The 23,047-nt window shown below is 45.3% G+C and overlaps 1 protein-coding gene across 3 annotated transcripts in view; it reads left to right on the top strand.

Moving 5' to 3' along the window:
- The first annotated feature begins 8,023 nt into the window (after window positions 1-8,023).
- Window positions 8,024-23,047, top strand: part of TAFA4 (TAFA chemokine like family member 4) — a 273,487-nt gene continuing 258,463 nt past the window's right edge. For all 3 annotated transcript variants that reach the window (XR_004537412.1, XR_004537411.1, XM_033926732.1), the window contains exons 1-2: window positions 8,024-8,244; window positions 9,225-9,282. The gene's annotated coding sequence lies outside the window, so the exon portion shown is untranslated. The remainder of the gene's footprint in view (window positions 8,245-9,224; window positions 9,283-23,047) is intronic.

Here is a 23,047-nt window from a genome sequence, read left to right as displayed (position 1 = left end):
TACCTTACTTTCCCAGACCCCCCCTGAATTCCCAGGGTGCATTGCCCGCACCAGCGTCGACCCTTCTTCTGATGTCACTTCCTAGGTGTGGGTCCTGGAAGTGACATCAGAAGAAGAGCCGATACTGCCATGAGCAACAAGCTTGGGGTTGCTGCTTGTGCTGCAAATTTAAAAAAGGTACATGGGGAAGGGAAGCGGTGTGCATGCGCGGCAGAGGGCGGGGCAGGGAATGAGAGGAGCAGAGAGGAGGACGGGTGCTGGCACCCAGGGGGGGACTTCCCCCCTTACTAGGCCACTGTTTCTATGGCAGGGGTGGGCAACTCCGATCCTCGAGGGCCGGAATCCAGTTGGGTTTTCAGGATTTCCCCAATAAATATGCATTCAAAGCAGTGCATGCAAATACATCTCATGCATATTCATAGGGGAAATCCTGAAAACCCAACTAAATTCCGGCCCTCGAGGACCAGAGTTGCCCACCCCTGTTCCATAGTCACTGTTTCTATGGCCCCACAGTGTCTTTGCTCTCTCAGGATTTCCACATCAAAGTATATGACTGTACAGCCATGGGTTGACTCCCTCCCTGTGCAGTATCTTGTGTCCACATCCCATATGAAGTCCCAATGTCTTTAGGATCAGCAAAAAAAAAAAAAAAAAAAAAAAAAATTGGAAGTCAGACATCTGAGGTTGAAGAAGAGAATGAACATTAAGAGATTTACAAAGATTTTTCTACCCTAATCAATGGCCCTTTAAGTTTGTGCATCAGGGGTCCTGGGACCCAGCCTGGGAAGTGTTAATTTTACCACAGCATTGCCATCAGCAAAAAGAAAACCAAACCAAACACCTGCCAGGATTTCCCAGGTCTTGCCAGAAGAAGCAGAAGATGAGTGTGGCATCTAGCATGAGACCAAGCTCTACGAGCAGAAATGGAGGAGCCACCAATTCACCACTCAAAAGCCACATGTGGGGGAGGCCAAGCCCCATCAGGGAAAGAGCCGCTAACAAATTACTGAAGAAAGCCACTGGCAGAGAAGCCAAGCCCAAGGAGTGAAAAGGCCACTGAGCCATGCAAATTAGGTGGGAGGAAGCAAAAAGAAGGTGGTGAAGGGAAAGGGAGGGGATTTTGAATTTATTTCACCCTTTTTTTTTTTTTTCCAATTTTAGTGCAAGGCAAGATTCAGGTACAAGAGTTGGGAGGGAAGGCAGGATGTTGGAAGACGTGTAGGGGGTGGGACGATGATGGAGTGTACCACACACCCCTACATACCGATATACTTTACTTCTGGTGACAAAAGGTGGAGGGGGGGGGGGAAGCAGAAAGCTCTGGGCAGAGTTCCTGGGGTGGGAGGTTGCCGATTTCTCAGAAATCTATAATTATTACTACAGATGCCTTACTATCTGTTACATCCCTGGGAATTCTGCCCATCCTGACCCTATGCTGGCATGTCACGTCATACTCCAAGGTGGGGGACCATCTCAGCCCCAGCCAGGTCTGTTATAAAATGTATTATATGGCCCCTTCCTTTAAGGACTCCTGCAGTGCATAAAAACAGGTCTGATTAAACTCTATATCATCATAAAGCATGAATAGTGGTTGGCAGGACTTCAAAACTACTCAAGCACTCTGATCTCATCAAAAGCGAGTCCATTACCAGCAAAGCCCTGAGGGAAGTTGGGAGCACGTCCTGAAGTGGAGGAAAGCATCGTTTTGGAAGAGGATGGTGGAAGATCAAGATTCAAGAGAAAATTCCAGGAAAAATCAATTGTAGGTACCACATAGTGTATGCCAAAGAGAAGGAAATCATGCTTGGCACTTCCTACACAATATAATATTCTTAATGGTACAGTGTAAGAATAGTAAAAATGCTTCAGTTGCATTACTCATCTGCAAAACACTTGTAAGCAGGTCACACAACTACCTTATAACCATAATGTGAAGTATAATATATATTGATTGATGTTAATCTGGTGAAGTAACATTGCCCGCCCAGTATAATGTTTAAGGACATAAACTCAGAGCATTAAGGAAGGACTAGAGTCTGATACTCAAAGGTTTTATGAGACTTCCTGGATGGAACTTATACAGTGTGACTTAGACCAGTGTTCTACAACCGCCGGTCTGTGGACTGGTGCCGGTCTGCAGAAATTTCCTGCTGGCACCTGCATCGGGCCCAATCTTCTACCGCCGGTCCGCGGTGTGATCAGTGCGGCACTCAGCTTCAGTCGGCTCCCTCTTCTTCACTGCCGCAGTACACAAAGCCGCGGGCAGCGGCTCCTACAGGCGTCCTACGCCTGAACCGGAAGCCTTCTCTCTGACGTCGCAACGTCAGAGGGAACATAAGAATTGACGCTGCTTGGTCAGACCAGTGGTCTATCATGCCCAGCAGTCTGCTCATACGGCAACCCTCTGGTCAAACACCAGCGCCCTAACTGAGACCAGCCCTACCTGCGTACGTTCCGGTTCAGCAGGAACTTGTCCAACTTTATCTTGAATCCATGGAGGGTGTTTCCCCTATGACAGACTCAGGAAGAGCGTTCCAGGAAGAACTTCCGTACGTTTGTGCGAAATCTATCCCCCCTTTCAATTTTAGAGAGTGCCCTCTCGTTCTCCCTACCTTGGAGAGGGTGAACAACCTGTCCTTATCTACCAAGTCTATCCCCTTCAGTACCTTGAATATTTTGATCATGTCCCCTCTCAATCTCCTCTGTTTGAGGGAGAAGAGGCCCAGTTTCTCTAATCTGTTGCTGTACGGCAACTCCTCCAGCCCCTTAACCATTTTAGTTGCTCTTCTCTGGACCCTTTCGAGTAGTACCATATCCTTCTTCATGTACAGCAACCAGTGCTGGACGCAGTACTCCAGGTGAGGGCGCACCATGGCCCGGTACAGCGGTATGATAACCTTCTTCGATCTTTTTGTGATCCCTTTCTTTATCATTTCTAGCATTCTGTTCGCCCTTTCAATTGCTGCTACATATTGTGCAGACGGCTTCATTGACTTGTCGATCAGAACTCCCAAGTCTCTTTCCTGGGAGCTCTCTCCAAGTACCGCCCTGGACATCCTGAGGCGTGGGACACGCGAGGAGCCGCTGCCCGTGAGAATGCCAGCAGCATCATCCACACACTTGGGGACTATATGAGGGAGCTCCTAAAATGTACTCAGCCACACATGGGAACACTGGCGAGGGTATTACACGAAATTGAGTATGTCAGTAAAGCAGCTGGGAGCATGTGAAGACCGTAGCACTGGAGGTACAAAACTTTGCAGCTGGCTACATCAGGGGCCTGGAGGAGCACAGGGATAGGCTCCTGAAGCACTTGGAAGAGCTTAAATTCCAGAAAGAGACTGCACTGCACTTGCAAATGTTGCAGCTGGAGCAGTGAGGAAGAAAAAAGCTGGCCTGAAGATAACACCAGGGGCGGCATAAAACGGCCAGGGGGGAGCAGGCCAGAAGGAGGGAGGGAAACAACAAAAGTAAGGGGAACGATTTTATTTTTTAATTTAGTGATTGAATTGTGTCTGAGAATTTACATCTGCTGTCTGTATTTTGCACTTTTCAGGAAAAAATGCATTTGCTTCTTTTCCTCTGGGGTTGTACTGCATGCAGAGTCTTGCATCTTAGGGATTGTTTGTATATATTAGTACTTTTAGTTTTTGGTCCCATATTTGCATAGGTGTTATCTGTGTTCTGGTAGGAATGAATGTTGAGAAGCATACAGTCTGCTTTGTGTAGTTTAATTTTGTGGTTAACCATTATGTGATGTTAATAAGATTATCTTGTGTGTATATATGAAAAATGAATGGAAAAATAGTGTTACAATTAGTACTACTATGGGGGCGTGGTCTGGGGCGGACATGGGCGGGGTCTGGCCTATGCCTTACCCCAGTGTTCTTCAACTGCCAGTCCACAAAATAAATTTTTTTTAATTTCCGCCGGTCCATAGGTGTAAAAAGGTTGAAGAACACTGACTTAGATGATGTAAAAACAGGTCTAAGTGCCGAAAAGGTATCCAAAGTGACCAGCTAACCACCGCAGAGACAAAGTATAGTACTTCCCAGTGTTTACTGACCCCCTCACACCCCCACAAAGATCAGAAAAAAATGTACATACCTGTCTCCAGAACATCAGCAGCTAATATAGGAAAGCCTAGTAGAGGTGCATACAGGTATCTGAAGTAGCTTGGGGGGTGGGCTAGTGAACCATAGAGAGGAGGACCCAGGCCCATAAGGCACTTTAACCAGTACATTCATGAAGGAAATTGTGAGCCCACCAAAACCCCCTCAAACCCTACTGTACTGCTATATAGGTGCCACCTGTAGCCATAAGGGCTACTGGGGTTGTAGACAGCTGGTTATAGTGGGGGGGGGGGCTCACAATATCCTATAAGTGGTGAGATATTTATGTGGCACCCTTTTTGTGAAGTTCACAGCAGTGCCCTGTAAGGTGCTCTACTGCCATGTCTGGGTGGCCAGTCCGACATATTGCGGGCCCCTCCCCCGTCCCAAATGGTCTTGTTCTGGGCATTTGGGACTTAGACAAATTTTTGGTCGAAAATGTGGCATAAAAATAGACATACCGGCGGTCTGGACGTCCAGATAGACAATTTTTGTGTCTTTTGATTATGCCCCTCTATGCCTAACTTTAAGTGTGACTTAAAGAACGGCTTTTTTTTTTTTTTTTAAACACTTTTTGGGCACCATATATAGAATGTAGCCCATGATGCCCTAAATTGTGAGCCCAAATTTGGGCCCATGTCCAAGTTGTATATACATTTCAATTGAATAATAAGCCAATAACTAAGAATAATTTAATTGCTGTTCTTTGGCTCCAATTAGGATTTAGGAAATGGGACATAGTAACATAGTAGATGACGGCAGATAAAGACCCGAATGGTCCATCCAGTCTGCCCAACCTGATTCAATTTAAATTTTTTTTTTTTTTTTTTTCTTCTTAGCTATTTCTGGGCAAGAATCCAAAGCTTTACCCGGTACTGTGCTTGGGTTCCAATTGCCAAAATCTCTGTTAAGACTTACTCCAGCCCATCTACACCCTCCCAGCCATTGAAGCCCTCTCCAGCCCATCCTCCACCAAACGGCCATACACAGACACAGACCATGCAAGTCTGCCCAGTAACTGGCCTAGTTCAATATTTAATATTATTTTCTGTTTCTAAATCTTCTGTGTTCATCCCACGCTTCTTTGAACTCAGTCACAGTTTTACTCTCCACCACTTCTCTCAGGAGCGCATTCCAGGCATCCACTACCCTCTCCATAAAGTAGAATTTCCTAACATTGCCCCTGAATCTACCACCCCTCAATCTCAAATTATGTCCTCTGGTTTTACCATTTTCCTTTCTCTGGAAAAGAAAAAGATTTTGTTCTACGTTAATACCCTTCAAGTATTTGAACGTCTGAATCATATCTCCCCTGTCTCTCCTTTCCTCTTGTATATTGTATACAGTATATTGCTTTTTGTGGCTACACATTCAAAGTGGTTTACACTTATTTTTTGTACCTGGGGCCCCCCAAATAATGCGAGGACAACAAAAAGCTAGCTATTGTGTCCTTTTGTCATGGTAAAGTCATTCATAGTGCAGGGAACTCCTACTCCAGAGGTGGGCATATAGAGGCCTAGGCAAGTCTGTTCGGCTTCTGCCTGCACTGGGTTCTCAACTGTTGGACTTTGGCAGGGCGAGATAATCTGGGCTAGGTAGGAGTTAGAAGAGCCCATACAAGGCAACCTCAAGGAAGTGATGGAGCGAGGACACTGGAATAACGCTAGTGAGAGATCAGAGGGTACATATTTCAAATAACAGGAAGGAAAGAAGAGACAACGTGCTGGCAACCTGTGAACTGGAAGAAGTAGATAGACAGGAAACAAAATGGCCACTGGCAGGAAGTGTGGGTCATGAATAAGGTGACCATACGTCCCGGTTTTCTGAACGGGACCGTCCCGTTTTTAGATCCCCGGTCTCGTTGTCCCCACACACAGCTTCGGGATGCCAAAATGTCCCGTTTTCAGGGACAGCGTCCCGAAGCTGAGCGCGGGGACAACAGGACAGGCGATCGCTTCCTGTCACTCCCTGCCGCTCAAAAAAAAAAAAAAAAGCCTCTCTGCATGCCCAATTTAAACCTCCCAGTCTGCCGCCGCTACTACTGTGCTTTCATCTCTGCTGCTAATCACGCCCAGAAGCCTTCTTCCTGACGTCAATTCTGATGTCGGAGAGGACGTTCTGGCCAGCCAGGCAGCTATTGGCTGGCCCAGAATGTCCTCTCTGACATTGGAATTGATGTCGGGAAGAAGGCTTCTGGGCGCTATTAGCAGCAGGGAGGTAAGCAGAGGAGCAGCAGTGGGGGGGGGGGAGGAGAGGCTTAAATCGGGTTGGGAGGGAGGCTTTTTTTTTCCGCAGCAGGGAGGGAAGGAGGTAGGTAAGTTGGCTGGTTTTGGTGCGGCAGAGAGGCAGGTAGGTAGGCAGGCTGGTTCTGGGGGAGGCAGACTGGCTCTGGGGGAGGTAGGTAGGTAGGCAGGCTGGCTTTGGGGGAGGCAAGCAGGCTTTTTGGGAGGGGATGGGACAAAGGCTGGAAGGCAGTGAGGGGACATAGGAAGGAAGGAGAGAAAGGGGGTTGTAAATAGAAGAAAGACTGGAGAGATAAAGGCCTGGACCAAAGGGGAAAGGCAGGAAGCAGAAGCAGGACTCTGGGAGGTGCAGATAGAGGGGGAAAGACCCTGAGGAAGAGCAGAGAGAGGCAACATCATAACAGAGGAGTGAGAGAGAGGGAAACCTGGAACAAAGTTATAAAGGAGAATTGACACTGGCTCTGGGGGCATTAAGGACATAGGGAGGGAATAGAAAGGGACAATTGTTGGGCCTGAGTGCAGACAGAAAGGATGCAGTCAGAAAGAAACACAACCAGAGACTCATGAAATCATTAGACAGCAAAGGTAGGAGAAATGATTTCATTTTCAATTTGGTGATCAAAATGTGTCAGTTTTGAGAATTTATATGTGCTGCCTATATTTTGCACTATATTTGTCTATAGTTACTGAGATGACATCTTTGAAATCCCCCCCAAATATAAATGATAATTAACATTTTCTCGGTGTAGAGGGCTGCTTTGTGGGTTGTTTTTTTATTTTATGATTACTATTCTGAAATAATAAGGTATTGTGTGTACATGAAAAATGAATGGAAGAAATTGGGGCGGGACTGAATATTAATAGATGTCCCCTTTTGATGAAAAAAAAAATAATAAAGGGTCAGGTTAGGCATGAAGCTACATTCTGGTCCTGGTGCCAGTTGTTAGTGTAGTTTCTTGCCCAGCCTGGGGCAAGACAGTAGAGTACCCAGGTAGACAGCACGGATGTCTGCTTGGAAGCAGCTCCATCACTGTGGCAGAGAGGGGTATGGGGAAAGATGCAGACAGGACCCTGTGAAGAGGAGCAGAGCTGGCTTTAGGCCATGTCTGCTCCTCATTTGCCACAGTTGGGAATAATAAAATCATCCCTTCATTAGAAACAGCCTTCTTCAGCCTTTGTGTTTCCTAAGGTTGCATCAGTGACCAGAAGTACCGACTGCATTTATAATAATGGCTTTACGTTATCTGCACCTTTTAAACAGCTCTATAAGATTTGCTTTAAATAGGTCGGAGCAAATGTGGCAGGATGGAGCAGAGCCTGGATGCAAATAAGCCCGTGGGGGGTTTGCGTTTTGTTGAAAAGACAAAAGTGAACCTGACCACCAGCAAATGCATCTGATGTGTGCAGAAGGCTGATTTAAAAAATAATATAAAATGCATTAAAACAAAAAAACAACAACCTGTAATGTTTATTTTTTCCAGTCCTGGAAAAAAAAAAATGTGGCGCAAGGCATGCATTTGCAGAAACAGGAGGCTCTGCTCCGATTGCAATTAGCCCGAGGTTAATTGGTTTAAGGGTGGGACGTGTTAGCTCACAGGTGTAGGAACTGAGCCCCAAATTAAGCTGTGGCTGGCGGGGGGACTAATTGGGTTGCATCCAGCAAAAGTTCAAGACTCTGCTGGTTTCCCGCCACAAGAGTTGATGGCGCCAGTGCAACCCAGGCTTGGCCCCGGCGAGACCGGGCTACCGCTTCTAATGGCGGTGCAGCCGCTGCTAGGCTCAAGCCTTATGCGGTCGTCGGGGGTTGCATGCGAGCGGGCTGTGCGGAGAAACGCAGCGGAGCTCTCGACCTGCTTCCCGGGAGGAGCTGCCGCCGCGTCGGCACCGAGGTAAGCGGGTGCGTCGTTCCCTCCCCGGGATTCTGGGAGCGGCTTAGCGGTTCTGCCGGGGCCTTGGGAGGGACTGGAAGGCGCTGGGGAGCGAGTGAGGCAAAACAGTCCTCGCCCTTACCCTGACCAGGGCTATACCTTCTCTCTTCCTCTCCCCCCCCCCCCCCCAAAAAAAAAAAAACAAAAAAAAACCCGCCAACTTTTCCTGCCGAAAATCCACCACATTCTCCGGACTAACCGTTTCCCTTTCAGTAGAGTTTATAACCCTTAAACCGGAGGGCGGGGGGAAGAACCCGGCGCTATTTATAAGGACAAAAGAGGAGACGAGTTAAGCTCGACTCTAGGCTGAGCTCAGTCCCTTGCTCATCTCTGCCCCGCTTTCCTTCTAGTATTCCCAGCGCTTCCACCAGTGTAATATAACTGCCCATTGGGAAGGGAGAGGGCGATGGTCTTCGGGGGTGGGAGGGGGGAAGGTAAGACCCAAGCTGGCTCTCGCTCAACCTCCTTCTCTCTCACGCCAGCGCTCTTGAGGGGCTGCAGATGTGATGATCCTTATCTATTAATTGCAAGCGTTTGACTTTTTTTTTTCCTCTCCCCTTTCTGGACCTGGAATGTGGTTTTTCCCCCCCCCCCTAATTTATAACACTTTTATTGAAGGAATCTGTAAACGGACCATAAAATAGTCTGGAATGTTAGTCTCGATTAAGCAAATCGCGTCTTCTCTGCTGCGTGATTCGCTTTATCGACCTAATTCGTTCCTGCGTCCTTGCCTGGGTTGTGTGTTTTCAGCACCGGATCTGGTGTGAGGCGTGGAAGTGGCAGAGCCCCCCGCTCCTTAGCCCCGTTTTCTACGCGTGCCTGCGCTTTGCATTGTATCCGTGAACAGCTTTTAAGCGCGCCCGGAGCGTCCGCTCCCACCCTGCGGACGAATCAAATCTCGCCTAGCAGCTGTAACTCGTTCTCCCCTTCTCTCCTCTTAGCCCTGGAAGCTCTGTGGAGTCCAGCTCGACCGGAGACGAAGCCTCCGCCGGAAGCACGGTAAGCTCACTGCACGGGGGGCAGGGACTGGGCAATGTGCTTTTGATCTGGGAGCCAAAGCAAGTTCTAAGTTTTTTAAGAAAGAAAGGGTGGTGGGGGGTAATGGGGACGTTGTGGGTGGAGGGTGTTTTTGGGGCTGTTAAGTTCAAACGGGAAGGAGGCGTGATGGGAGCTGGTGGCGGCGGCTGGGGCTTTCTTGGAATGATGCGATCTGATAACCTCAGGCTGTGGAGGCGACGGTAGCTTTCACTGGAACCTGCCTCTCACGTCGGTTCCGTCTTTAGGCGCGGGATCGATGAGTGGGGCTGGAGCTCAGTTGACCATGCTTTTCCATACCGTCCTCTGCTGCTGCTGCTTCTCTAGACGAAAAAAATAATCCCCGAAGCCTGTTCTAAGCAAGGACGGGGAGATAGGTACTAGTTTTAACAAAGCAGCAGCAAAGCTGTCTGAAATGGAACCTTAATTTAATCTTTGCTGGTAGGATCATGTGCTTCGTGCAAACAGGCTCACTCTCTTTATTTCAGCTCATTGATTTGATGTTTGGGGGTTAAAAAAAAAAAAAAAATTTAAAAAAATTCCAAAATCCTGAAACACCTCTTGTGGAGTCTGTGCCTCCTGAAATGACCCCTCTGACCTCAAAGAAGCAGTAATATTCTTGGGCTAGGTCCCAAACTCATTCATACCATCTCAAATTTTTTTTTTTTTTTAAATTTATTCAATTTTCTATACCGTTCTTCCCCAGGGAGCTCAGAACACTTGACATTAATTTATTCAGGTACTCAAGCATTTTTTCCTCTCTCTAATGTACCCGGGGCAATGGGGGGAAATCCTGAAAATCCGATTGGATTGCGGCCCTCAAGGAAGGACTTTGCGATCCCTGGTATAGAATAACTTTGTAAACTGTACCTGATGAATGACTTAATTTGCTTCCAGTTCAAAACAACTATAACAAAGATTTGCCCATTGAATGGAAACTTAATATTGAGGCTGATATTCATTTGATCTAATGCATTGTGTAAGTGCAAATAATTTTAGAGTAATTAATGATAGGTGGTGTGATATATTAATGACCCTAATTAACAGTCATTATGGACAATTAATAATATATTATCTGCTCAAAAACTGGTGGCCAGGCCATATGTTAACCAACTCTATAGTTCTTTAAAGATATGGCATTTATACCTGTGTTTTAAGGGCTCCTTTTATCAAGCCTCACTAGCAGGGTTAACACGCGTGACGTTAACCCCCGGGCTGGCCTAAAAACTACCGCCCGCTCAAGGGAGGCGGCTAGCGGTTTAGCGCATGGTATTACACTCTGGCGTGGCTTGATAAAAGGAGCCCTAAGTGTAGACTTAAAAATAAAAAAAACAAACAAAACAGGAAACTTTTACTGTTTTAAAAAATTAATGAGATTAGGGTTGCAGTACATTTTCCCATAGCAGCATCTCATGTTCTGTGTTAAAACCCACCACCACTGTTTGCAGGACTGGGATTCATTGCTGGTTCACTTAAAAAGGAGATTTAAGAAAATAAACAGAACAAATAAGGTTTAAACAAATTCTTTAATATTGGAAAAGGCGCTGTAGGTATTTGTTACTGAATGTTAATGACACTGTGGTAAGTATTAGTAAAACTCAATGGTGTGTACATTAAAGATAAAAAGTGTATATGATCCTCTGTTTTTTTTTAAATTCTTTTTTTTTAAATTCTTTATTCATTTGTATAACTTTCAAGTGCATCAAAAAGTAACCACATTTTAACTTAAATACATCACTTGAAAATCTACAATTCTTCATAGTAAATAGAATTTCTCTTTCCCACCCGACCCTTCAATATCTCATATCGCATATAAAATCTTTCTTTCCATTCAAAGCAAATAATTCAAAACTACCCACTTCCCATTATTTCATTTGTACTAATCAGGGAAAAATGATACCTATTCATTGCAATAATATATGACCCTCTTTACAGTAGTAAAGGCTATTCAGTCTCTGTCTGAGCCTGTCTCATTCAGTCTCTGTCTGAGCCTGTCTCATTCAGTCTCTGTCTGAGCCTGTCTCATTCAGTCTCTGTCTGAGCCTGTCTCATTCAGTCTCTGTCTGAGCCTGTCTCATTCAGTCTCTGTCTGAGCCTGTCTCATTCAGTCTCTGTCTGAGCCTGTCTCATTCAGTCTCTGTCTGAGCCTGTCTCATTCAGTCTCTGTCTGAGCCTGTCTCATTCAGTCTCTGTCTGAGCCTGTCTCATTCAGTCTCTGTCTGAGCCTGTCTCATTCAGTCTCTGTCTGAGCCTGTCTCAGAGCAGTTACATCCCCCCCCTAATATAGAGTAATATATCCCCCCCATCTATGCTTTCGAGCAACCAAATCATTTCTAAAGACCAATGAAAGTATGGAGGGAGCTGTGCCCTTAATACCAGATTGGGAGCTGTCAAATTTGAGATCATGAGGGAGGCCGGTTGCGCCAAATCTCCTTTTAGTGTTGCATATGACCTTTATATCGCCAGAACCACTCTAAAAAGGCTGCGTTATTACATACGGTGATTTTTGAGGTGGCTTCTACATCTCTCTAAGCACAGAGGAATGAAGTGACAGGGCTGACACAACGAGGAATTCTGCCTTACTCTGTCCCAAATAAAGGAGCATTAGCTTGGAAGTGACAAGGGACTGGATGCTGAAGGAGAATTACTAACCCACTTCACCCAGGCCACCTTTTTAAGGCCACCGCTGGCCTGAACAACCTTTGAACTGGTGACCTAGAACTCAAAATGCTGTGTGAATTTTCTTACGCACAGCATTTCGGTTCTAGGTCACCAGTTCAAATGTTGTTCAGGCCAGTGGTGGCCTGGGTGAATTGGGTTAGTAATTCCCCCTTCAGCTCCAGGGGCAAGAGCTGAAACATATCTCAACCCCTGTCAGATTCCTGCGGGTCTGTGAATTCTGCTGCATACTCAGTCACTGATTCATGACAAGGACACCGGAGGTTAGCTATCATAAATAGCAGAAGATGACCATAGGAAAGGGGTTTATCCTTCACCTCATAATTGTAAAGAAGAAGAAAAAGTAATACTTTGAGATTAATGAGAGTTCATAACAAGCAAATAGGACTGGGTGGATGGAAATATTTTGTGTTTTTTCTCATTTCCAGTTCTGTTTAAGGGAATGTTTGTTATGTCTGTTTACTTTCTGGACATTTATTCCTTATGGGGGCTATGTCATTGTAAGTGTACACTTTTTTTGCAAAAAAGGAGCACCGTTTTCCTCATGCCATCCCTCCCCCCACCCCATACTTCTATATTATCTTCACTGGGGCGAGCAACTTCTGCCTCTTGCTTGCTCCAGCCTGGCTCCCCTCTGAATCACTTCTGGGTCACGGGACCAGGACGGAATCCAATGCTGGCAAGAGGTGCATGCTTGCAGAAGCCACTCGTGCTGGTGAAGATTAAGAGGTACCGGGGGGTGGAGGGAAGGAGAGTACAAGTATAGAATGGGGGTGGGAAGGAGTGGGGGTATGTAGAGGAGGGTGCAGGGGGCACCTCCTATCCTTACTAGGCCACTCTATTTATCCATGCCTAACTTTGGGTACTGGACTTGTACCTGATAGAATCAAGCACAAGTCTGACACCTGTGTGCTGGACACCCTTTACAGAAGTTGGGCTTATGGCGGCTCCTCTTGGCATCTTAATTTTCAGCGGCCCAAAATGTGGTGGGGTTTTTTTTATTTTTTTTATTTTTACTGCTCAGTTTCATTTGTTAATGACATGCAGTGACATTGACATTGACTTTTGCTGTGTTTTTGCAAGCACTAGATTGTCCCTACAAAGAAATGCTAATTCAGGTCTAACATTCTTTGGGGGGGGGGGGGGCATAGAAGCTGACAAATTGCTGGAAGCAAGGATTTCACAAAAGAATACCATTCGGAAAATCTTCCGAGTCTAAACACTTGTCAGTAAAGGGCACCTAACGGCCAGGTTTGCTCCTCGGGTAAATTAAATATGTCATGGCACTAGCTGGTCACATGACCTGCTAGCTGAGAGCGTCTGCGAACTGCAGATTAAGACCACCCACCGTGGAGCAATGTCACAGTAAGCTTAATGTTAATTTGCCTGTTAATTAAATCCATGAAACATGACTCCTGCTACCAAGTTTATTTGGTAGCATCATCAGCGTGATTGATAGGAGTCGGGGTTTGCATGTCCAAAAGACGCCGATGACCTTTGTACAAAAAGGAGATCGATGAGAAGGAAAATTAATTACATGTAGTAAATGCATTTAATATTGCTGTGTAATGAAGAGATAAATACCGTTAATCTATTTTGTTTAAATTTTAAAGGCACCAGTTGTCAAATTTTCTGACAACAAATATTGTACATTTCTTAGTTTGGAGCACAAGGCGATGAATCAGATTGCGTAAACAGTGGAGCACATCTGACCTCATAGAAACATAGAAACATAGAAAAAAGCAGCAGAAAAGGGCTATAGCCCACCAAGTCTGCCCATTCCAAGTATCCCCCCCCTGAATTTACTCCCTTAAAGATCCCACGTGAGTATCCCATTTTTTCTTAAAATCCGTTACGCTACTGGCCTTTATCACCTGGGGTGGGAGTCTGTTCCAATGATCCACCACTCTTTCGGTGAAGAAGTACTTCCTGGGATCGCCATGAAACTTCCCTCCCCTGATTTTCATTGGATGCCCTCTGGTGGTTGAGGGTCCCATGAGCCAGAAGATATCATCTTCTGACTCGATGCGTCCCGTGATGTACTTATACGTTTCAATCATATCTCCCCGTTCTCTTCTTTCCTCAAGTGAGTACAGCCGCAACTTCTTCTGTTTCAATTTTTGTTGTTTTCAAAATAGATAAGTAATGGATTATCCCATTATGTCCCAACTGATGGTAAGCTTTTTGTTTCATGTTTAAGTCTGGGGGGAAAATGATCAAAGTGCAACAGCAGAAATTATAGTGAGCAAACAGTAAAAAAAATTCAAGCATTCTTGCGACAGATACGGAGAATAATTGAGGGTCATTATGTCATAGGGCTGTGGATTAATTGTATTAACTGATGCTATTGATTTTTCCGTGTGATTAAAAAATTTTATCATACCAGAGTTGATGCAACCTGGTAAGCATCTCGCTTTCTACTTCTGAAGTTCCCTCCGCCCCCCTCTGGTGGTCCAGCATATCTTTCTTTTTCCCTCCTCCCATTCCATACGTTTTCTAAATTTGCTTGGGTTGTAGGCAGCATCTGAAATGCAAGCAGTTTTCCTCTGCTGACCCCCAAAAGCCTTCCTGCAGCAGTGTCCTGCCTCTTCTGATGGAACTTCCTGTTTCCATGAGGGTGGGACATGGCTACAAGAAAGCTCTCTGGGCTGGTGGAGGAAGCCTGTTTGCACTGCAGAACACTGGAACGCTCTTCCAGAGTCCGTCATAGGGGAAAACACCCTCCAGGGATTCAAGACAAAGTTAGACAAGTTCTGCTGAACTGGAACGCACTCGGGTAGGGCTAGTCTCAGGGCGCTGGTCTTTGACCAGAGGGCCGCTGCGTTAGCGGACTGCTGGGCACGATGGACCACTGGTCTGACCCAGCAGTGGCAATTCTTATGCTCTTATGTTCCCATGACCCAAGCTAATAATACAGTTTAAGTCAAGATTAACTTTTTTTAAATTGTGCGATTAATTTTGATTAAAATTTTTAATTCTCCAACAGACTTTCCTCTTGTCAAATAATGAGATGGTCCTATTCTCTGGTCTTGAGATGTATTATGCATAAGGGGACAGTTAAACACATAAATTACCCCTGGGAATACATTGCCTTATACAGGAAATATAAGTAATGGAACACTTTATCTATACAAATCCGAAATCTATATCCTAGAGTTACTCTTAATTAATAGATTTCACTGTATCGACAATATCCTTGCTTAGTACTGTAGATTCCAGTCTAGTAATGCCTTATTTCTGTGGAAATGCTTCAGTGGTCTGTGAAGACGGTTTACAAATTCACTTTAGCCGGACCATGTGTGTTTAGGCTACACAATATTTTATTTTTTTTTTCTTTCACGAGTCGGAGAGATCCTAACCATTTGCTGATGGCTTTCAATCTGCTCCCGTCCGATATCCTTGGAGGGAGTTCACTGGGCTGTGGAGAATGGGACTGAATTCTTTTTGTAATGGGTTGGACGACAGCGGAGTTCAAATGTGGCCAAGCGCTGCATATGCTGAGGGCCGACGCTTTCCTTTGGCATATTACGTAAGTGCTACGTGTTCATCTCCTGGGTTCAATGTGTGTCATCGCTTAAGGAAAAAGTACCTTTCAGATATTCTGATTTATGTAAGGGCAAATTAAATGAGAAGAGGGAGGAAAATCTTGTGCTTTTAGTCCTTATTTAATTATAAGAAATTTTCATGCTTTGACCCAGAGATATCCTAGTGACACATTTTTGGATTTGATTAATGTACTGATTTCCCCGGTGTCAGGTCAAAGGCACGCCCAGACAATTGAGCGCAGCGCGGAGGCGTGCGCCGCTCTAAATTACTGTTTTTAGGGCTCCGATGGGGGTGTGTGTGGGGGGAACCCCCCCACTTTACTTAATAGACATTGCGCCGCGTTGTGGGGGGGTTTGGGGGGTTGTAACCCCCCACATTTTACTGAAAACTTCACTTTTTCCCTGTTTTTAGGGAAAAAGTTAAGTTTACAGTAAAATGTGGAGGTTACAACCCCCCATAACGCCGGCGCGATGTCTATTAAGTAAAGTGGGGGGATTCCCCCCCCACACACCCCCCGTCGGAGCCCTAAAAACAGTAATTTAAAGCGGTGCGCGCCTCCACGCTGCGCTCAATTGTCCGGGCGCACCTTTGTCTTTCGCACGCTGTTGTCTATGAACCGATTTCCCATACTGTGTTTATTAACGAATGGTTTGGGGAGGTGACCTGGTGTTGGCGATAAGCATGGCCTATTATAGGTTCAGGGAAAGGCAGGTTGCAGGATACTAAACCATGAGAGAGAGAGAGAAGATTCATCCAAACAGATCAGAAAAAATGGGTCTCATCTGTTCTGGTTATGATACTAAGGAAAGTCAATATTCTAGTTTTTCTTACTTCATGCTGACATAAAAAAAGCATATACAGTTTTTAAATTCATTGCAGTTCACGGTTGGAGAAATACTGTTTTTTTTTTTTTTTTTTTCTGTTGACAAGCAGGATTGAAACGGCCACACAAGTAGGTAATGTCATTCAAAAGCACCTAGTGTAAATATAACCCCCAGAAGGATCCTTACCAGCCTTGGATTCAGGGGTTCAGGATGCATGGGGGTTACTAGGCTAAGGGGGTGAGATGTGTCAAGCCTGATTGATGCTGAGTTGACATGAGAATGAGCCCTGAAACTGCTTAAGCATCAAAATGTATTAAAATGAAATAATTAATATTATGAGCACTCCAGTCGATGGTCTAACATCACTAAGGCATACACTAAATTTAGTGATGGCTAATAATGACCTGAAAGAAACAGGTCTAGGACCTGTCGGTAACTGTTACCAAAAATAAGTCCATACCCCATGGTAGAAAATCCTCAAAACTGCTCAAGCACATACATTTGTGAAAGGGGAAGAACAAATGGCTAAAAATGTAAAAAAAAAAAAAAAAAAGACAAAATTTTTTTTTTTTTTCCAGATATATTAGTGAAAGGAAGAAGAAAAGTGGATTTGTGAAACTAAAAGATGTTATGAACTGGTATATGGAGAAATCAGCTTAGCAGGGTTTGAAAAAGGTTTGGCTAATTTTCTAAAGTTCATAGGCCATTATTGAGATGCTTAGGGAAATCCACTGCTTATTCCTAGGATAAGCGGCCTAAAATATGCTTTACTCCTTGGGATCTTGCTAGGTACTTGGGATCTAGGTTGGCCACTGTTGGAAACGATATACTGGGCTTGATGGACATAAGAACATAAGCAATGCCTCTGCTGGGTCAGACCTGAGGTCCATCGTGCCCAGCAGTCCGCTCATGCGGCGGCCCAACAGGTCCAGGACCTGTGCAGTAATCCTCTATCTATATCCCTCTATCCCCTTTTCCAGCAGGAAATTGTCCAATCCTTTCTTGAATCCCAGTACCGTACTCTGCCCTATTACGTCCTCTGGAAGCGCATTGGCTAAGGCTCTTAACATTTGCATCTCCTCTTCCTATAGGCTAAGGCTCATTGCACCTGCATTGTGATGTCATAGAGCTTTATGGTTATAGAAACCTAGAAACATGATGGCAGATAAAGGCCAAATGGTCCATCCGCAGCATCCACTATCTCCTCCTCTCCCATAAGAACATAAGCAATGCCTCCACTGGGTCAGACCTGAGGTCCATCGTGCTCAGCAGTCTGCTCACGCGGCAGCCCAACAGGTCCAGGACCTGTGCAGTAATCCTCTATCTCTATCCCCTTTTCCAGCAGGAAATTGTCCAATCCTTTCTTGAACCCCAGTACCGTTCTCTGCCCTATTACGCTCTCTGGAAGCGGATTCCAGGTGTCCACCACACGTTGGGTAAAGAAGAACTTCCTAGCATTCGTTTTGAATCTGTCCCCTTTCAACTTTCGGTATATCCCAGTATGGCAATATTTATGTGTTTTTTATGTGGGCGAAGTATAGGACAATCGAGCTATTGTGACAGCACTGATGAGGTTGGCTCTTGGGCAATGGTGGAATAAGGCATTATGACTTAATCTCGGCTCCGAAATGTTGCTGCTATTTGGGTTTGACCTAAGTTGGCCACTCGTTGGAAACAGGATACTGGGCTTGATGGACCTTCAGTCTGTCCCAGTATGGCAATTCCTATGTTCTTAAAATAACTATTGGGTCTTTTGCTGTAGTGGAGGCTGCCTCTTTTGAGCTTTCTGCAGCCTAGGGCCTCCTCTGTGTAGAACATATACATAAGCATGGATTAATGAGAGCCAGCATAACGGATAGTGTAGCTGAGCTTAAAGGTTTGGATGATTTCCTGGAGGAAAAGTCCATAGTCTGTTATTGGGAAAGACATGGGGGGAAGCCACTGCTTGCCCTGGACCGGTAGCATGGAATGTTGCTACTTCCTGGGTTTTGGCCAGGTACTAGGGACCTGAATGGGCTACTGGGCTTGGTGGACCATTGGTCTGACTCAGTAAGGCTATTTTTATGTTCTTAGGTACATGAAAAGTGGAAAGTTGTACTCGGAGACTTTGAAAAGTGGAAAAATTCCATTAGCTTGTGCTAAATGCTAAGGAGCCCATTTTATACTAGGGGCTATTTAGCGTATAGTGTGCACTAATGGACTTAGAGCATCCTAAGCTTTAGTAAAAGGGCCCCAATGCTCGTTAATACAGTTGAACACTTTAAATCTATATTTTCATTGCTACCAATAAAAATATGCTGGGTAGAAAACTTACATGCAAAATTTAGCTCCCAGGACAACAAAAAAAAGTAATTATACCTTTATAGAGCTGATTTTTCTGAGGATAAAATGCCTTTTACCCATGGAAATTGCTTTGAAATTGCTCTCCGTACCTGTAAATGCGCCATATTAGGAGAGTTTATATGTAACAAAAATGCTGCATGAAAGGCAGAGCATCGCACCTTTTATAAATAACAGGAACACAAAAACCATTATAAAAGACAAGAATTAAAAGAAAAGATGGAATGGGAAATAACATTTTGATAGCTTTGCATGAACTTTCTTGAGCCTGTAAAATGACAAAGAAGAAAAGGGATTTTTGAACAAAGGTATCCATTTAAGAGAGATTCTCACCACTTATGCGTTCTAGAGGACAATATATTAAAAAAAATCTGGCCCTGGAGAAATGCCCAAGTGGGTCTGGTTTTTCAGTACATCCAAAACAGAAAATCATACTTGTTGTTAGCTTAAATAATATGCAAGCATTTCTTAAGAATATTCCTTTTGGAGGTTATGGAAAAATGAATTTAGTTGAGTGTTTTGTGTTTTTGTGGTTTTTTTTTTTTTTTTTTTTTTTTTTTTTTGCAATATTTGGATGACATTGGTGATTCCTTGAGTAACATAACAGTGCTTTAACCCATCCTGTGCTATAGGTCACTGGCAATGTTCCCTCTAAGCTGAGCGCATGAGCGATTGCTCACTATTTTCACTGGCGTCGCTCATAATTTTTCTCGTGTCGCTCACTATTTTAAGTTGAAAGATGTAGCGGCGGCTCCTCAAGATCCCCGACTGCATCGGACTTCCGACGCAGATGGGGATCGTGAGAGGAGCCGCTGCCACGTCTTCAATGGCGTACCAAGGGGGGAGGCCGTCCGCCCCGGGTGCAGCCTTAGGGGGGGTGCACAGCCGGCCTGGTCCAGAAAATGATCAATCGCCAAGGCAAAGTGAGTATCGCGGAGCCCATCCCGGACCTGGCTGGCTGTGCACCCCCCCCTAAGGCTGCCGTCGGAGAGGAAGTTCTGGCCAGCCAATCACTGCCTGGCTGGGCGGAACTTCCTCTCCGACGGCAGAATTGACGTCGGGGGAATGCTGGTCGGCCCGACGGTGGGAAGCAGAGAGAGCTTGGGGCAGCTGCGGCGGTGGCTTTGGGGCCTGTTTCCCCCGATGGTTGCAGCAGTGGCTTCGTGGAGGGTATGGAGAAAGAAAGAAAGGGGGCAGGCAGGGAGACAGAAGGGAAACAGAAAAAAAGAAAGGGGGCATCAAGAGAGAAAAAAGAAAAAGGGCAGGGAGAGAGGAAGAAAAAGTTAGGGGAGGGAATGAGGTCTGGAGGAGAGGAAGCATACAGGCTGAAAGAAGGGAAGAAAGATTGGATGCACAGTCAGAAGATAAAAGTGCAACCAGAGACTCATGAAATCACCAGACAAGGTAGGAAAAATGATTTTATTTTAAATTTAGTGATCAAAATGTGTCTGAATTTATATATGCTGTCTATTTTGTACTATGGCCCCCTTTTACTAAACCACAATAGTGTTTTTTAGCGCAGGGAGCCTATGAGCGTCGAGCAGTGCTGGGCATTTAGCGCAATTCCCTGCGCTAAAAACTGCTATTGTGCTTTAATAAAAAGGAAGGGGGGTATATTTGTCTATTTTTGTATGGTTGTTACTGAGGTGACAATGCATAGAGTCATCTGCCTTGACCTCTTTGAAAAAAACCCAGAATAGGAATGATAATTAACATTTTCTCAGCATATAGTGTGCTTTGTGTATTTTAATTTTATTGTTGGTAGATCATTTTGACTTGGTCATTTTAAAGTAGCTCGCAAGCCCAAAAAGTTTGGGCACCCCTGAGCTAGAGCATTGAAGCTGTGTATTTCTATTTTATCCCCCCTTTTACAAAACTGTGGAGCGTTTTTTAGCGCCAGCTGTGGTGGTAGCAGCTCTGATGCTCAGAATTCTATGAGCGTCAGGGCTGTTACCACTGTGGCTAAAATCCACACTACAGTTTTGTAAAAGGGGAAGGGGTTAGTTTGTGATGACATATTCCATACTAGGCGAAGGTGTTTTCTGTTTGTTCGAAAGACATGGTTTTCTGTTAGGATTGACAGTGTAGGATTGATCTGTGCTGGTCTGGCTTGTTTAGTTTTACAATGGGTGTATTGATGTACTGCTCACTGCAATATGTAAGATGCTGCCTTTTCCTAGGTACTCATGTGTGACGTGTGGCTTGTTACTAAAAATCATGTTTTTCGTACGGGGGGGGGGGGGGTGCCAAAAAATGATGGGCCCCGGGTGTTACATATGCTAGGTACGCCACTGTATGTAAAGATACCAGAAAGCTGGTGAAGCAAAAACTTTAAGTAAATTGTTATTCTTCTAAGTTTTGAGTATTTAACCCTCCCACAATCTCACGGGCACTCGTTCTCCGCGCCTGCTCATAAATTTGTGGAGTATGTAACTTGTCGCTCATGCATATATTTTTTTTTTGCACACACCTCATCAATCCTTAGAGGGAACATTGGTCACTGGGCTTGCTTGCTTATCTCAGAAATCTGTTTCCTGGGGAGGGGGGCAAGAGGGGGAGAAGTACCACAAGTAGAATCCCATACCATGTATATACCATGTGGATTTCAGCTATAAAATGCAGTGGTCGGAGCTACAGCCCCAAGACCCTGGGGTTGTGGGTTCAAATCCTGCACTCCTCCTTGTGACCCTTGGCAAGTCACTTAAATTCCCCAGTAGTGTGAGCCCGCCAGGACAGATAGGGAACAAGGCTTGAGTACTTGAATAATTTGTAATCCACCTAGAATTGTAGGATATGTGGATTATAAAATTAATAACACAAAAGTGCAGGTACTGCTAGGGGTTTTCTCAGGAGTACAGATGTATTCAGGTCTAAAAGTAATTTATTTAGGGCCAGTGGTGCAGTAAGGGGGGTGGGGGGTATGGTCCGCCCAAGGCGCCATCTTGGTGGGGGGGGGTGTGTGCCGGCACCTGTCTTCCTCTCTGTCCTCTGCTCCTTCCCCACCCTCGTACCTCTTTAATTTTCCCGGCGTGAGCATATCGCGAACTTGCTGCCCGCATCCGCATTGGCTCTCTCCGAGATCGCTTCCGGGTCTCGCATCTAAGAAGTCATGTCATAGGGAGAGCCAACACGACATGGGTGGCGAGTTCGTGATGCTGCTCGCGCTGGGGGAAATTGGGGGGGGGGGGAGGGATGGTACCGCCCTGGGCCAAACTCACCCTCGCCACCGTGCTGTTTAGTCGCAGTAACAACTCTCCCATGGCAAATATACCAAAACCCATAAAATCTGGAATGCTAATGTTTATATATTATGTTTTTGATTTTTGATATACCACCTTTTTTCTGGTACAACTAAAGTGATTTACGTATTCCATACAGGTATTTTCTTGGTGTCTAGTGGGTTCATAATTTTAAAGACCTGTTAACTAAAGGGTGCTATGCCCTTAATATGGGGTTAGAACAGGGGTGGACAACTCCGGTCCTCCAGGGCCAGAATCCAGTCAGGTTTTCAGGATTTCCAGCAATGAATATGCGTTTGAAAGCAGTGAATGCAAATAGATCTTATGCATCTTCATTGAGGAAATCCTGAAAATCCGACTGGATTCTGGCCCTTGAGGACCGGAGCGTGATTCTGAAAAAGTATGCACCCGTCTCAGTGTGTGGATTTGAAGCGACGGCATGGCCAGGGGCAGATCGTGGACGTTCCTAAAAGTTTAAAGTGCAATGTTACACAATACATTTCTCCTATTTTGAAGAAGCTTCATTGGCTGCCAATTCACTTCAGTATACAATTTTTTAAAAAAAAATTCTGAAATTTGTCCAGCAGGGAATCTATGACACTTCACCTGATTATCCCTCTCTTCTAAGAAACTGTGCTAGCGTTTTTTAGTGCAGGGAGCAGAAGAGGGAGGTATTTGTTAGTGTTTGACACTGTAAAGGCTTACCAGATCATTAAAGGTCTGAAAAATGTTTACCATTGGATAGGCCAGGGATCTCAAAGTCCCTCCTCGAGGGCTGCAATCCAATCGAGCTTTCAGGATTTCTCCAACGAATATGCATTGAAAGCAGCGCATGCACATCGATCTCGTGCATATTCATTGGGGAGATCTGAAAACCCGACTGGATTGTGGCCCTCAAGGAGGGACTCTTGAGACCCCTGGGATAGGCGGACAAGGGAGGAAGGGAGATGTGCGAGACTTTGATAGGAAGATAGGACTCAATTAGGAAACCAAGGAGGCATGGGGGCACCTTCTGGTGATTTAGACAGGTCGTGACCTGTTTGGGCCGCCGCGGGAGCGGACTGCTGGGCATGATGGACCTATGGTCTGACCCAGCGGAGG

This window comes from Geotrypetes seraphini, chromosome 17 (assembly GCF_902459505.1).
Source record: "Geotrypetes seraphini chromosome 17, aGeoSer1.1, whole genome shotgun sequence".
NCBI lineage: Eukaryota > Metazoa > Chordata > Amphibia > Gymnophiona > Dermophiidae > Geotrypetes > Geotrypetes seraphini.
The sequence above is the reverse complement of the archived record's forward strand: the minus strand, read 5'-3'. Positions and strand labels throughout refer to the sequence as shown.